Consider the following 13,122-nt stretch of genomic DNA (forward strand, 5'->3'; position numbering starts at 1 on the left):
CTTGTGCCTCACATCAGAAAATGAAAGAACTTTTTTTTATTTTTATTATTGTTATCGTTTTGGTATCGAGTATCGCAATACTACACGAAGTATTGGTATCAAAGTCCAAATTCTGGTTTTGTGACAACCCTAATATCATCTGTACAATTTCGGAGACCACGTCTTGTATAATGTATATAGGCAGGTTAGAATGTAATAGGAACCTCTTTAGGAACCTCAATCATTATTAAAGTGCACCCGATATATATTTACTTAATAATAGATCTCAGTTACGTCTGTTCTGCCCATTCACATTTTTCCGTATACTAACTAACCAGGAAGTCCTGATCATGTGTGTCTGTTTGGGAGGCTCTTTCCACTTTAAGACTTTCCTTTAAAGAGGTATTCCAAAAATCATAAATTATCACCTACCCACAGTATAAGTAATAATTTTCTAAGTGCTGTGGGCCTCACTGCTAGGACCCCCACCGATCGTGAGAACGAGGGTCCTGAACCCCCAGATCTTCCTCACTTACTTCAGCTCCATTCAATGTCCATCGGAATGACGGAAACAGCTGAGTACAGCTCTTCGCTGTTTCCACCATTTTCATAGACAGCATACTCGACCGTCTCTCCATTTAAGCTCCTCCTCACTGCAGGGACTGCAGACTCCCATTCTCACGATCGGTGGGGGTCCCAGCGGTGAGTACCTATACTGTAGATAGGGGATTATTTTATGATTTTGGGAATACTTCTTTAAGGATCTGTTTTTGAAAACCCATTTTTAAATACCTTATAAGGGATTTCTGAGTTAATAAAGGGTGTTCCCCTATTCAGGACCCTCATTAGCCTGAGCAGAAAGTTGCTTCAAAGTGCGCCTCTGCCTCTGGGTGAACCATGTCCAAGAATTACACAAACAGACTATTGATTTCAACTGTGTAATTCTTAATTTTTCCTATGGTGGCGCTGCAGGGAAACTGAACGCTTGTTGTCAGATTCCTCAACAGATCACAGCTGATCACAAGGGCACCCAATTTACTCTCTTTTTAGTATATATGTCTCGTATTGTAAGCCCATGAAGCACTTAGCACCTTAGTGTAAGTCCGGTATGACTTTCTTTTGTACTTTCCTTCATGCTAAAGTCAGACCTAGCTTTATAGCATCCTGCTGTCCATGTCCTACTTGTCCTCGTTCTTCTCGTCTCATTCCCGTATAAATGATCCTGTTGTCTTCTCCACCTAAGCAATAAATCTAATGATATATTTGTGATCGATGTTTTGCTTGACTACATTATATAGGTTTTGTGGATCTTTTGGGATGAGGATGATTCTAAGAAAATAAAGTGACATTCCAGAGATTTATGGCCCATGGAAAACCAAACTAGTTTGTAGAGAAATTGAATTGGGAAAGAGGAAATACTAACAGAGCTTGGTTGATGGCCAAGGAAGTGTCAAAATAGGCAGCAATCCATGTCTACTAGACTTAATATAAGATCTCTGATTCTCAGGATGGATTTAGTAAAAAATATTAAGCCTTTAAATGTGACTTTAGGATAAAGCTGAGCCTAAATACATTCAGAGTCAACATGTATCAGATGCGGCTGGTTTATTTAAAGTCAATGTCCGCCCTTCAACGTCATTCCATTTTGTAAAAATCTAAATGGATCCAAAATTCTGCTCTGTTTCATTTTTCAGATGCATAGTTCCAAATCCCCTGCATAGACAAAGAGGAAAATTATAACATTCTGGCTGCCTGCGGCCACCACTAAAATAAATCAGTATGCAATAAGCTCCATAGCTCCCCCTAGTGGCGGATGAAGGCAGCTAGAATTGTATCGTTTAGCACTATCGTGTGTGAAGGAGAAAAGGGGATGCCTCTGATATTGCATGCCACCCTATATGATAATTTACAGGATCCATAGACACTATACAAATGAAGTATTCATGGTAAAGTGAGATAGCTCTGTGTATGGGGATGATACTTGTATTTATAAAGGGTCTAACTTTCTCATGCGACAGAGGGACCTTTGGGCCCATGAGTCCTTGGGGTTCCATTCCAACAATGAAAAACCCTGATTACTACAATATCGATCTAATGTTTAGACGGGGAAAGCTATGTTTTGGAGTAAGGACTGATCTATCTATCTATCTATCTATCTATCTATCTATCTATCTATCTAGGTCCGGGAACATGTAATGTGGACTGTAGGCACAGCTATGCAGAGCTTTCCCTGAGAGAGTGTATTGTAGGTCGTCCTCTTCTCACAGAAGGTCAGTGGGTATTACACCAGTTGGGTGTCAGTCTTTAGCGATGCAGTAAACTTAGTAAAACATTGACATAGTGGGACATCCCGCTTGACATTGTCTCAGGCCATCTGACACACTCCGCCGCTCGCTGCATTGCTGCCTGTGTTGGAATTCTGAGGATTTCATCTCATGTCACGTTAATGGGAAGGATTATGATGAGATTATAAACTTTACAGGCAATCTGCGGCCCTACAATTACTGCTCTTTGTTTTTGCTGAGATATTACCCTAGAACAGCTATATATATATAATGTGCAGGGACTCAATAATGATAATAATCTTTATATATATATAGCGCTAACATATTCCACAGCACTTTACAATCAGGGGAAGATATAAACATGAGACAAGTGTTGCCAGTGATTTGTGATCCCAAAAAATACAACCTTAAAGTGTTTCTACACATTAAAAAGAGGTTGTCCAGTCTAAAAAAAACAACATTTTAATATTAGGGAATTCTGAGTTAATAGAGGGGGGGGGGGGGGGGTCTTCTGTTCAGCATCCTCATCTCTTGGCCAGAGTGGTGAACGGTTACAAGGAGCCTCTCTCTCTGGAGGACCTGTCCTGTCCTGTATTACACAGACAACCTATTGATTTCAAAGGGCACCGTGTAATGCTTGATTTCCCCTGTGGTGGCGCTGCAGGAAAATACTTACCAACAGGTTTCCCGACAGATTACAGCTGATCGCTGGAGGTCTCAGCAGGGAAACAACTTGTGATCTGCTTATTGTCAAGGGATCCTTCTAACAAGTAGGGATTGTCCAAAGTGGAGATTCCATTTAAGGCTAGGGCTCCATCATAAAATTTGGCCACCTGGATTTGTGGTAGAATTGGAGCATTACTGCGTCTCATGCGCGACCTCTGTGTTTCCCTATGAGGGAAAGTTACAGCAAGGACTTGTTACAACCCGGTCAAAATTGTTGCCATTGTCATGGGGCCTTTTCCCCCTTATAGGGAAAAATTGAGGTTGTGTAAGAGGTTGCATAAGTCACGGTAATGACCAGAGTCACTGTGGAGCCCTGTCCTCCATAAACCTTTCTTGTCGCGCCAACGGCAAGGGAAAGGTTATTCAAATATGGCGCCCGCTCAGAAGGAACCAGCGGCAATGCTTGCGATCAGAAAAATTTCTGATCGCAAGCATTTAACCCCTTAGATTCTGGTGTCAAATGTGAATATTGGCATCTGAGGGGATTTTACTGCTCCTTCCTCTTCGGGGCTCGTCACTGAGTCCCACGAGCTGAGATCGCGGGAGGCGGTGTATTCTTCTAGCAGCTGGGAGCCTTGTGAACGCTCTCAGCCCTGCTATAGGAAGATTGCTATTAAATCCTGCATGTGGCAGGTCTCAATAGCAATGCACTTATTTTGCTATGGACTGCAATACAGTGATATTGCAGTCTATGGCATAAGCGATCTAATGATCACAGGTTCAAGCCCCATAGGGGGGCTAAATAAAAGTTAAAAAAAAGTAAAAAAATATAAAAATTCAAATCCCTAGTTCACATATAAAAATAAAGAAACAATAATAAACATATTAGGTATCCCCAAGTTCGAAAATGCCCTTAGTATAAAAATATAAAAACATTTTTCCAATACGCTGAACGCCGTAGCGGGAAAAAAAGTACAAAATCGTCGAATCGCTGGTTTTTTTTGCCAATTCAACCCCCCAAAAAATGGAATAAAAAAATCGAAATGCCCGACATTCCCCAAAATGGTATTAATAAAAACTACATATTTCCACGTACAATAAGGGCTCGTCCACACTCTGCGGAATCGCTGCGTTTTTTTATGTCCAGAATTGCGGACGGAATAAACGCTGCAGAATACAGCAGCAACATAGCGGATGAGATTTAACAAATCTCATCCACACGCTGCGTAAAAATTCCATGTAGAAATTGACCTGCGGTGCGTATTTTTCGTACCGCAGCACGTCAATTCCTGCTGCGGAAAGTGGACAGAATTGCGGCGTTTTTCAGGAGACGTCATCGTGATCGTACTGACTCGCAGAATAAAGATAACGTGTCATTTTCACCGTATAGTGAACACTGTAAAAAGCAAAACCCATAAGAAAATGGAGAAATTGCTGTTTTTTTTCCCCAATTCCACCCCACTCTGAATTAATGTATGGATGTGTTGGGTCCTCCAGAGCCAGAGATGCTTTGTAGCTGCTCTACACTCTGGTTAATAGATTGGGGGGTCCTGAACCAGACAACTCCTATAATAGAATGCATCGGACTATTGGGGGACGTCAAGGACGTATTCAGGCCGCTGCCAGGATTTAATGGACATGTGTTAAACTATTTAAAATGATTGGAATTGAAATTTTCTAATGTGTTGTCACCTTTGTGCAGAGTGACGGTGGAGAAGTGTGACCTATATTGTCTTAAATGGGAATGGTGTCTGTAGGACAGGGTGCGGACTTTGTCATATGGCAGCTGATAGTAATAAAGAAGCCACTTGACTAAACAAGTGTGTCAGGCTCCTTATGTCCTTGCTTCATATTCACATCATGGTGTCATTGCCACTTCTTTGATAGGTCTCACCTTGATGCCCTGGCATGAGGGTCTCCTAGAGGGGGTCCGTCTATGAAGTGTGCCACTCCAAGCACGTCAAGAACCAGGCCTAAGATGCTAATTTCCTTATTCTCACCAAGGACATCTTTTTCGACTTAACACATAAGGTAAAAAGATAACAGTAGCAAAGTACATTATTTTAAGTTGATGTCACACAAAGGCCAATGCAGAGCAAGATCATCAATCCCTATGTCAAGGCAGTAAGGGTCGGGGGTCAATGATCTAAAAGTCTGTGTAACAGCAACATGAGGCACAAAATCCTCCAAATACAAGTTGTCCTCTATAACGTAATGGGGGCTTAGGGGACGTGTAGTATTACAAGGTGCCCATTGCAATGAATGGGCGACCATATAATACATAGTTGTATCGAGTCCGTCAGGGTGTCCATATGCCCTATTGGGGGTTGTCACACCTAGATTTTCAATCTTTATATAAAATAGGAAAACCTCTTTCAAAGTTTAGGTAGCGAACCCTTTTTAACTGGAGCCGATCTCTGTGGTTCGAACTTATTTAGACCTAGTGATCAGCTGTGATCGCCAGAGGAAACCGCTTATGGTCAGACGTTTAATGAATGGCTGACCATGTAATGCAGACAGGCCGGGTCTCCCAGAACAGGAGCCCCTATTACAGAGCGCCTCTTTACTCAACTCCCTAAAAGGGGAACCCCCCTCTATGACGTCATGTGCCTTAAAGACAGAGGTTGTCTACATGTGACAATCATTTTAAGACACTATAGATAAATGTGTTTTCTTTTTGCTGTGGGGAGTCTTCATTATTCCTTCTCACCACTAAATACGGACATTAAAATAAGCGCAGAGTGAATTGATATACTATAAAATAATAAAATATAATAGTCATTTGTATAGTGAGAGACCCCGGTACAGCATGATGACTCAATGTTCCTCCATACTGCCTGTATATAGAGCTCTGTTCTTTTATATAGGGTCCTGCATGAGTGTGATATCTCTGCATCTCCTATAGTTCCTTCACGAAATAATTTATTTATGGATATAAATATCTATTAGTAAAAATAGATAAATGTGGAAAACACAGCCATGGATTATTATCACTTCTCAAAACTGTGTGATATGAGGAAATGCAGTTTTCTTTGAGACTTGCTGTTACTTATTGCACTAGTGGGTGGCAGTATCCAACAGATACGATCCAACCGATAAGATCAAATGAGATCTTCTTCATAGGCAGCAGTAAAATAGCACCGCCTAGAGGACAAAATAAAAATGTATAGAATTAATTACTTTATGTTACTTAATTTATACCTAAAAAAATTGGGAACCACTGTGGCCTTCATCAGTTTATAACAGACTGCTATCTCTGAGGTTCTGGACCTGTCTACGAACACTCCAGCTATAAAGACTCCCCCCCCCCCCAGACACCTTCCTTTGAGACACATAGTGGGGGCAGGTACATCAATACACATCACAATCCCATCTACTCTATAGTGTGACATCACCAAATCTCCAAGAGAGCATGGAAATCCTGTAGTATCACTCATCCCAATGGGAGGCTCTTCGGGCAATAACTTGGACCCTTGTTAACGCATGCTGGTTAATGCAACTCTATAATAACCTCTGCTGTTATTTCTGGAATGGAGATAGAAGGGTTGATGGGTATATATGGGTTGGGTGGCCCTTGGGAGGGGGGACCCTTTTTGATTTTGCTATGGGGCTTTCCTTTCTCATTGTATGCTCGAAAAAATTAAAAATTTGCAAGCAGAAACTTGAAAAATTGAAGAGCCAGATGTGTTCAAATGTGAGTCGGCTTTAGTCAGACGAGAACATGACACAATGCATTGTGTAAACTGTCTGCTACAGTTAACCAGTTCCTCCCTGGATTAGGAGGTTAACCACGTGCTAAGCTTTACTTTGACTTGTGGAAAAGTATTCTCATGTTATAGAGTATCATGTCAGTAAGTTTCCTTTGCAGACCAGTAAAGAAAGAAAAGAAAAACATTTCCAGACTAAATGCAACGTGCGACATCTATAAAGCGATGCCTTATATTGTTATATTTGTTGTTATGTAGCTGAGCTCTATGGGCTATCACCATTCTATATCTATCTACAGTATATGTTTATTTCCCCCTGACATTGTCAGAACACATAAATGAATCTGATCTTTACAAACGGTTTCTTTTAAAAGAGTACTGTACCTTTAAACCTTAAAGGAATATCACCAAAATTTTCTATCAATGTGTAATCTGTTTATTTTGACCTCTGGGACCCCTACCAACCTACCTGGCCACACGTATATGGGAAACACCTGAAGAATATAGTCCATGAATGTAGCCCCGATGCGGCCACTTTGAGCACCTTTTGAAACAGATCTAAGCATACAGACTACACAGATTTGGCCATTTTTCATCCAATAATACATTGAAGAGAATTTAGAAGAGTGTAGGATTAGTTGGTTATTCATAAATCTTACCGTATATTTAATTATAGGTCTGCCGGAATAAAAGAGAATGATGCCTCAATCATCCGCAGCCTATGGGGACAGCTCTTCTAGCCGCTGTATAGTAAGAATTTTACCTTTTTTAATCCCACTTTAAAACTTTGCAAAGTCACCGAATTCTGGGGACTCAAAGCCTAAGGCCTCATGCACACGACCGTAGTGTTTTTCTGGTCCGCAAATTCCAGGACCGTGTTCCGTGAAATGTCATCCGCAGTTCATCCGTATGTCCTCCGCAGTTCATCCGTATGTAATCCGCAAAATGCGGATGAAAAATAAAAAGCCTAGGTAAAACATGATGACGACAGAACTCATTCCCGGTCGTCGCCTAGCAACACTTCCGCAAATCCGCAAAACTGCGGATGACACACGGCGGTGTATCCGCAATTTCCACGGGCCCATTGACTTCTATTGGCATGTCCGCACCGCATTTGCGGCCCATAATAGGACATGTCCGTAGTTTCTGCGGCACGGATGTGCGGACATGCGGAGAGCCGTGAAAACACGGATAGTGTGTATGGGCCCATAGAAATGAATGGGTCCGCAATTTACCCGTGGATTTGCGGTTGAATTGCGGACGCAAAAACACGGTCGTGTGCATGAGGCCTAAGACTATTCACAGACAGGTTCGTGGCAATGTCGAGTGCAGGGGTAATGCTATAGGAAATCCAGAGGGTATAGTTACAACCAGCCTAGTTGACTAAATGCGCCCAATGACCAACCTATCACATAAGAAGAGCGTAGTTCTACAAACCGCATATGAGAGGTTTGTGTGGGATGAGGCTAGTATGGTGCAGATTTTGCGTAGGTTCAAAGGCGCGACAAGCCAGTGGCAGACTTAAGATTAGCGTCATAGTACCCCGAGTGCCCCCCTCCTCTTTTCGATAAACTTCAATAGAGATTTCAATAGTAAAGTGGATGCTGATGGGACCTGCAGTGGTGGGACACCTATCAGGCTTTTATGCTATATCCTGAGGATATGCCATAAATGCTCAAAATTGGAATACTTCTAATAATAATATTTTTGCCAGCAGTGACCTCTAGGGGGAGCTCACTGCATACGTATTTCTCTGTTTGCAGTGAGCTCCCCCTAGTGGTGGCTGCAGGCAGCCAGAATTTTATAATTTCACTATGGCGGTAAGCAGGGGATTTAAAGCTCTGTAACAGAAAAACAGAGCTAGATCGTTCATGAAAACAATCAGCCAATAATATATTCACTTATTTGGATGAAATAACATAAAATCATAGATCCATTTCACCCCTTTACTGCCTTAGACCATCACAAATAATAATATTAACCCCTTCACCATTAACATCCAGAAGGGATATTATGTATTAACTCATAACCACCCTAGACCACATCAGATATTACTGTTAACCCCTTCACTGCCTTAGACCCCAGAGATGTTAGGTATTAACCCCTAAACCCCTCTAGACCACTAGCGATATTATCAGGAATAATAATACGACTACTACGACGACTACTACTACCACCTACTACTAACTACCTACTACTACTACTAACTACTACGACGACGACGACGACTACTACTACTACTACCACCTACTACTACCACCCACTACTACCACCTACTACTAACTACTACTACCACCTACTACTACCACCCACTACTACCACTAACTACTACTACTACTACTACCACCCACTACTACCACCTACTACTAACTACTACTACTACTACCACCCACTACTACCACTAACTACTACTACTACTACCACCTACTACTAACTACTACTACTACCACCTACTACTACTACTACCACTACTACTGCCACTACCACTACTACCACCTACTACTAACTACCTACTACTACTACGACGACGACTACTACTACTACTACCACCCACTACTACCACCTACTACTAACTACTACTACTACTACCACCTACTACTACCACCCACTACTACCACTAACTACTACTACTACTACCACCTACTACTACCACCTACTACTAACTACTACTACTACTACCACCTACTACTAACTACTACTACTACCACCTACTACTACTACTACTACTACTACTACTACTACCACTACCACTACTACTACTACTACCCTGTTAACCGCACTATATACAAATCGCGACCTAGTACATACAGAAAGTTGGTATAATAGGGAGGGGGGTATTTTTGCCATCTCTGCAATTAGCAACAATCAATTTGAACTCCCCCCCCCCCCTTAACAATCCTGCATTTACATTTTAAAGACGGTCCCTTTAACTGCAGCTACGACATGCAGACGGTTTTATATCCTATAAAATACATTTTTTGGTATTACATTTTTTCCCCCCTTTATTTCTGATTTTGATACCAGGAGAGACGGCTTGCCAAGACACACTTATAATTATGCTCTGTTAATACTTGTCTGACATTAACATACAATAGGAGCCTGGACCTACATCTCACACCCACTTCAATCAGCGCTAACGGGTAAAATCTAAAAAAAAATTCGACATGCTTTAATACAAGATAAAACGGTCCCAAAAATGGAATGGTTTATAGTTTTTAGAACTTTGTATTCTCTTTGCTCAATTCTGGACTTCATCAGGCTGTGGCTGATCCTATAAATACAGAAAACTGTTCAATCTTATGGAATTCCACTGTTTTTGGATAAGATCTATCGTTTTTAGGTTGGGGATAAGTGGACTACATGGAAGTCTGATTTTTTATTTCCGAGATTCCTTGTTGTCAAGATCTGAAAGTGGATGTGGGTTGGTGGGTGGGTCAGCAGTCCCACCATTAGTGACTAAGGTGTCATCACCCCTCCGCTCAGGACCGACTTAAAAGGGTAGTCTAGCTTAGGCTTCGTTCATATCTGCGTCAGGGCTCCGATCGAAGCGGTATTCAGCTCGTCAAAACGACGGAACCCTTGCACAACGGAGACAAACTGAAGCCATTGGCACCGGATCCGTCTCCATTGAAATCAATGGTGATGGAAACGGAAACCTTTGGTTTCAGTTTGTGTCAGTCAGGGCTCCGTTCCGACGGAAAGCTCAGACGGAACCCTGACGCAGATGTGAACAAAGCCTAAGAAAACACATTGTCATATACTGTTTTAGGTAATATTGTCTTAATAGAGGGGGGGGGGGTCCCCTGTTCAGGATCCTTATCTATTGGCCAGAGTGAAGAGCGGTTACAAAGAGCGTCTCTTGCTCTGAAGGACCTGTCCTGTCCTACATTACACAGACAACGCATTGATATGAATGGACACTGTGTAATGCTTAATGTCTCCTGTGGTGGCACTGCAGGGAAATTGCACACTTACTGCCAGGTTTCCCCAGATTAGATGATCGCTCTTGATCCCAATGTTTTGTGATCGGCTTATTATAAAGGAACCCTTCTAACAAGTAGTGATTGTCCAAAGCGGAGGAAGTGAGCATTTTATTAGACATGGAGCCTGGCTGTAGGAGCGTGGTGATGGCACCCGGGTCAGGTCTGCTGACTTACTTGATGGGCCATACGACGAACTCCTACAGATAGGTAGAAACCTGTGGGAAAAGAGCCAAATTTATCATAGGTTGTATGTACAAATGTATGTATTGGTTTTAAAAAAACAGAATACGACGATGATGGTGAGGTCAGATCATATATTTGATGGCCAAAACGGAGCTTTATTCTCCCTATACTCAATAGGATGCGGCCATGTATAACAGGTTCCCTAGTATAAAAGTGGATAAGGTTTCCTTTATATAAGACAGCAATGAGTCCGTATGACATGTGAACAGAGCCAACATTTCTAAGCCATGTGATCAGACGTCTTGTGATAGATTTGTAGAAATGAATGTGCATGAGCCGAAAATTTTCACTGAAGTTTTCACTCATCAGCTAAAGAAAGATATTCGACAAAATGCTAAAAATCTCCTGTGATTATATTTCGGACTATTTGCCCTCGATCATGTGGTCTATACTGGTAAATTATCTGCCCTCTGTAGTCCAGTAGTATAGGGTTTGCAATGGATGAATCGCAACCGGGCACTAATGGCTGAGGTGGCCTAAATGTCCCTGCAGGAGGTCCTGACACGGGTTGTGCATGGAGGGCACATGAAGGTCCACTGGTTGTAAGGCAATGATAGGTCTGCCCTTTGGGGTGCGGTCGTACAGAGGGTATCAGCTACCCATACTGAAGGGGGCATCATAGATGTCCTGGCACCTGATACTTATGAACATGAATCTCAATATTAATTGTGTAGCACTATTATATGACGTTATGCGTGAAGCTGTTATTTGAGCCCTGTATGTAGGTATTGATTGGGCACTATATGGTGGTGTTTCCTTCTGTGGCACTGTACGGTATAATATTTGTGCCGTGTATGGTGGCAGTGGAAATTTATACCATTGCTGTTTAGTCTACAGTGCAACTGTATTTGTCCAATATAACGCTCCCTATTCAGGTCTATGGGGGCTATGGAAATATCCTGCCAAGCTATTAGTGATTTCTACGGTGGAAAAACCGCTTTTAATGAAATGATAAAATTTTAAAAAATGCCTCCGCTGTATCCATAGCGCTAACAGTGCCTCCAAATACCGAACTGCAAATAAAAAAGCCAAGAAATTGGGGTTCCTATTTTTGTCAATAACGCCTTAATAACCACATCTGTTATGGAATAATATGCTGCCCAACTTTTTTTTTTTTGGCCTTCTCTGGGCATTCATCATTTCTATTCATGTGCTGCCATCTGGTGGACACTTTGCAGCACAGCATGCTTCTTCCTCGCATTCTGCTTCTGTGCCTGATGGATCCCATTGACTTATAAAGGCGACATCGGGTTCCATCGACTAGACGGGGAAAACATTGCTGCATGCCACGCTATATTTTCGTTAAAACTGCCGACGAAGACTCCAGTCTGAACTGAGCCTAAATTATAGATTTTGTTTCAAAGTTTAAATTTTTTGATCAATTATCAGAAACATGTGATTCGCATTCTGTCAATTAATCTTATGCTGTTGATTTCATGTTCACATATCGCCATCTGCAGGTTAGAAGAATAGCGCACTTTTTAATTTTATTATTCTCAGACATCTAGGCTATTACTTTGGGAAGTTCTTGAAAGCTTATCTTTGTAGACACAGTTAGGCTATGTTCACACTGAGTATTTTGGGGGAGGAATATCTGCCTCAAAGCTCCAAACGGAATTTTGAGGCAGATATTCCTCCCCCAAAATACTCCGTGTGAATAGCAATTATCGCGCCGTTTTTCGCCCGCGGCCATTGAGCGCCGCGGGCATAAAACACGCTTTCTCCTGCCTCCCATTGAAGTCAATGGGAGGTCGAACGCGGAAGCGCCCGAAGATAGGGCATGTCGCTTCTTTTTCCCGCGAGGCAGTTTTACTGCTCGCGGGAAAAAGACGCCGACGCCTCCCATTGAAATCAATGGGAGGCGTTCTCGGGCCGTTTCTGCCGAGTTTTGCGACGCGGTTTCCGCGTCAAAAAACTCGGCAAAAGACCCCGTGTGAACATAGCCATACAGAGCTAAAATAATCACATGTTTACATATATTCATATAGATCCGGTGCATAAAGCTAGCGCAGGTTCCTTGTAGCGTCATTCCGCAGCCCCGTTCAGACTTACCTCCCAACTTTCAAATATCGCAAAGAGCGACAACCGATACGGCACGGCATGGTTTTTTCCTTTTAAGCCACACCTCCAACCCCATCCAATCCCCGCCCATACAAACCCAGTATAGCCCACACAGTATCATGCTCCCATAGCACTTTCCCACAGTATAATACCCCCAGAGAACCCTACACAGTATATTGTCACTGTAGCTGCCCACCA

This window comes from Rhinoderma darwinii, chromosome 6 (genome assembly GCF_050947455.1).
Source record: "Rhinoderma darwinii isolate aRhiDar2 chromosome 6, aRhiDar2.hap1, whole genome shotgun sequence".
NCBI classification, from domain to species: Eukaryota; Metazoa; Chordata; class Amphibia; order Anura; family Rhinodermatidae; genus Rhinoderma; species Rhinoderma darwinii.